Source organism: Schistocerca nitens, chromosome 5, assembly GCF_023898315.1.
Source record: "Schistocerca nitens isolate TAMUIC-IGC-003100 chromosome 5, iqSchNite1.1, whole genome shotgun sequence".
NCBI lineage: Eukaryota > Metazoa > Arthropoda > Insecta > Orthoptera > Acrididae > Schistocerca > Schistocerca nitens.
In genome coordinates this window covers 52,471,555-52,476,153 of record NC_064618.1, presented here as the reverse complement: position 1 = coordinate 52,476,153, position 4,599 = coordinate 52,471,555, and the positions used below count along the sequence as shown (strand labels likewise).

Here is a 4,599-nt window from a genome sequence, read left to right as displayed (position 1 = left end):
AAGCGACGGCACGAAGATGAAGAACGCAAGAGTAGAGAAGGCTGTGAGGCGACGTCACCCGATAGCCCGTTGGCTAGGACGGCACCACGACAGGAGCACAACATACACGAAGAGAAGATGAGCGTAGCTCCTGGCAGTCTCGGGCGGGCAGTTAGATGGACAGTATAAAACGGACACTTGCTGAAACCACGCCTTAGAAGGGAGCACTACGATAGCCGTTATTAGTGATCCACAAACGGTGAGACAAACTTGCATGAACATTGTATATAGCAAAGGACATTGATGGTTTGGATGTCACCCATCGCTTCCTGCACGTTCTTGTAAAACAAAGTTAAGTATTGTCAATCTACTTTGTTGTAATTAAAACCATTAATCTGCTGCGAAGCAGCATCCTTTAGGCACCCTACATGAAGCGATTGGGCAGGATCCGACATCTAATACATTTTATTGCCTGCTTACAATTTGACGTCTCTGACGCCCAGTTAGTTTCCAATTAGATCTTTCTCTACATAACAAATGGCCGCTGTTAATTATTTCACGAAAAACGTAAAACTACCTGATTTTGATACTTGAAGAACGTCATGATCCACCGCCAATAGCTGCTCATACAATTTCTTTATTGAATAGCTGCGCTGTCGGTAATATGTAGAATGCCTTCACTTACAGCGTTAATACTAACGATTGATATAGCGTGTTAAGTGAACTCAACGCGCGAGGTGGCGCAGTGGTTACCACACTGGACTCGCGTTCGGGAGGACGACGGTTCAATCCCGCGTCTGGCCATCCTGATTTAGGTTTTCCGTGATTTCCCTAAATCGCTCCACGCAAATTCCGGGATGGTTCCTCTGAAAGGGCACGGCCGACTTCCTTCCCCGTCCTTCCCTAATCCGATGTGACCGATGACCTCGCTGTTTGGTCTCTTCCCCCAAACAACTCAAACCCAAATCTTTAAGTCAACTCTTTCGCACATTGGATGATTATCGATGTAATTTCTGTTGCTATGTGACAACAGCAATGAATTCAACGATTTTACTGTGTGACAACGTCGATTTTATAAGGCATAGTATGATGTAAATGTTTCGTCCGACCCTGGTAGCTGGGTGGTCAGCGCGACAGAATGTCATACATACCGGCCCGGGTTAGATTACCGGCTGCGACTGGGTCTTGTGTTTATCATCATCATTTCATCCCCATCGACACGCAAGTCACCGAAGTGGCGTCAACTAGAAAGGCTTGCACGAAGCGAACGGTCTACCCGACGGGAGGCCCTAGCCACACGGCATTTCCATTTATGTAATTATACACTCCTGGAAACTGAAATAAGAACACCGTGAATTCATTGTCCCAGGAAGGGGAAACTTTATTGACACACTCCTGGGGTCAGATACATCACATGATCACACTGACAGAACCACAGGCACATAGACACAGGCAACAGAGCATGCACAATGTCGGCACTAGTACAGTGTATATCCACCTTTCGCAGCAATGCAGGCTGCTATTCTCCCATGGAGACGGTCGTAGAGATGCTGGATGTAGTCCTGTGGAACGGCTTGCCATGCCATTTCCACCTGGCGCCTCAGTTGGACCAGCGTTCGTGCTGGACGTGCAGACCGCGTGAGACGACGCTTCATCCAGTCCCAAACATGCTCAATGGGGGACAGATCCGGAGATCTTGCTGGCCAGGGTAGTTGACTTACACCTTCTAGAGCACGTTGGGTGGCACGGGATACATGCGGACGTGCATTGTCCTGTTGGAACAGCAAGTTCCCTTGCCGGTCTAGGTATGGTAGAACGATGGGTTCGATGACGGTTTTGATGTACCGTGCACTATTCAGTGTCCCCTCGACGATCACCAGTGGTGTACGGCCAGTGTAGGAGATCGCTCCCCACACCATGATGCCGGGTGTTGGCCCTGTGTGCCTCGGTCGTATGCAGTCCTGATTGTGGCGCTCACCTGCACGGCGCCAAACACGCATACGACCATCATTGGCACCAAGGCAGAAGCGACTCTCATCGCTGAAGACGACACGTCTCCATTCGTCCCTCCATTCACGCCTGTCGCGACACCACTGGAGGCGGGCTGCACGATGTTGGGGCGTGAGCGGAAGACGGCCTAACGGTGTGCGGGACCGTAGCCCAGCTTCATGGAGACGGTTGCGAATGGTCCTCGCCGATACCCCAGGAGCAACAGTGTCCCTAATTTGCTGGGAAGTGGCGGTGCGGTCCCCTACGGCACTGCGTAGGATCCTACGGTCTTGGCGTGCATCCGTGCGTCGCTGCGGTCCGGTCCCAGGTCGACGGGCACGTGCACCTTCCGCCGACCACTGGCGACAACATCGATGTACTGTGGAGACCTCACGCCCCAAGTGTTGAGCAATTCGGCGGTACGTCCACCCGGCCTCCCGCATGCCCACTATACGCCCTCGCTCAAAGTCCGTCAACTGCACATACGGTTCACGTCCACGCTGTCGCGGCATGCTACCAGTGTTAAAGACTGCGATGGAGCTCCGTATGCCACGGCAAACTGGCTGACACTGACGGCGGCGGTGCACAAATGCTGCGCAGCTAGCGCCATTCGACGGCCAACACCGCGGTTCCTGGTGTGTCCGCTGTGCCGTGCGTGTGATCATTGCTTGTACAGCCCTCTCGCAGTGTCCGGAGCAAGTATGGTGGGTCTGACACACCGGTGTCAATGTGTTCTTTTTTCCATTTCCAGGAGTGTATATGATGGTAGTATCTGTTCCCGAAAGAACAGTTACCGTGGATGACCATGCAGCTTTGCTGGAAATGAAATGATAATTAAATGGACACCCTAGCTGCAAACAGGCGTTGATGTACTTCATTGCCCGGGACTCGAATCCGGGATCTCCTGCTTACATGGCAGACGCTCTATCCAACTGACCCACCGCGGGCACAGAGGCTAGTGCGTCTGCAGGGACTTATCACTTGCACGCTCCCCCAATGAAGTACATCAACGCCTGTTTGCAGCTAGGGTGTCCATTTAATTATCATTTCATTTCTAGCAAAGCTGCAGATCATCCACGGTAACTGTTCTTTCGGGAACAGGTACTACCGTCATATATAGTTAAATATGGCTTCCCGGCCATTGACCTTCTTGTGCGAACGCACATGCTATGCCCGAAGTCGTACGGTACTTGGTAGATTAATCTGCCACGAGTAATGAGTATGATGGGCAAACATCTATTAGGCGCACTACGAATGTAGTGGTGTGGACAGTTTGGAAATGTGGATCTCACGGGGAGCGTGCAAGGGATAAGTCCCTGCAGAAGCACTATCCTTTGTGCCCGCGGTGGCTCAGTTGGATAGAGCGTCTGCCATGGAAGCAGGAGATCCCGGGTTCGAGTCCCGGTCGGGGCACACATTTTCAACATGTCCGCAATGAAGTACATCAACGCCTGTTTGTGGGTAGGATGTCCATTTAATTTACATTTCATTTATGTAATTGTTTTTATGAATCTGATGACTGTCTGTGGACCGAAACTGATAGTTCAATGAAGACATTTTATCAGTAGCTCTTGGCAATAAACACGATAATTTTTACAGATTTACGAGCTGTGGGCAACCACATTCTGAAAATATATTGATTTGATAAGTTTCTTAATAGTAAGAGTCGAAAGCAAATTTCTTGATATGGGTAGTGAGTCAGTTTTTAATCCACACCCACCAACCCATACACACACACACACACACACACACACACACACACACACACACACACACACACAAACACAATCACACAGCATACAATTAATTTTTATATTTGACATGGAACAGTATTGTGTAAATTGTGTAACTTTTCAATCTTGTGAGCGAATATGTCGTTGTAACACCCTAACTGCTCACGTGGTAGCTGCAGATTGAGATGTAAACACCAGGCATACGTCACCAATACACAGTTTTCTCATCTTGCGTCTTCTAAAGTAATGTCATCTTTGACTCAGCTCTGAGGATCTGCTATAAGAATTTACAAGTACGTACTTCTTTTTTTTTAGGACTACCAGTACTTTATCCGCGTTGAAATACTTGATACTACGCTTTACGTAATCGCTGATACAAGCACTAATACACCCTACTAGACACTTTCCCATTAATACTAGTGAGCTATTGTACAATGCCGTATGCACTATTTCCCAATGCTATATATTCATAGACATCACTTCATCACTCTTTCTTGTCATCTGAATGCAAACCACGAATACACTGATTGCAATAATAGCTGAATAATGCTGTAAAGTCCGGCCGCGGTGGCCGAGCGGTTCTTGGCGCTTCAGTCTGGAACCACGCGGTTGCTACGGTCGCAGGTTCGAATCCTGCCTCGGGCATGGATGTGTGTGATGTCCTTAGGTTAGTTAGGTTTTATGTAATTCTAAGTTTGGGGGACTGATGACCTCAGCTGTTAAGTCCTATTGTGCTTAGAGCCATTTGAACTAATGCTGTAAAAGTAAATATCCTGAGCAGCGGACAGGCTTCAGTTCTGGCCGGGATCTCCCTCTCAGTGATTTTCCCCTGTGACTCCTCACTAAAGACTGACTACTGACGACTGCAGTTGTTGTCAAACTGCAGTGGCGTCACTAT

The 4,599-nt window shown here is 48.9% G+C and overlaps 1 non-coding gene across 1 annotated transcript; it reads left to right on the top strand.

Moving 5' to 3' along the window:
- Window positions 1-3,306: 3,306 nt before the first annotated feature.
- Trnap-ugg (transfer RNA proline (anticodon UGG)) lies at window positions 3,307-3,381 on the top strand. Its single transcript has one exon. It is a non-coding gene; the product is annotated as a tRNA-Pro (tRNA).
- Window positions 3,382-4,599: the final 1,218 nt, after the last annotated feature.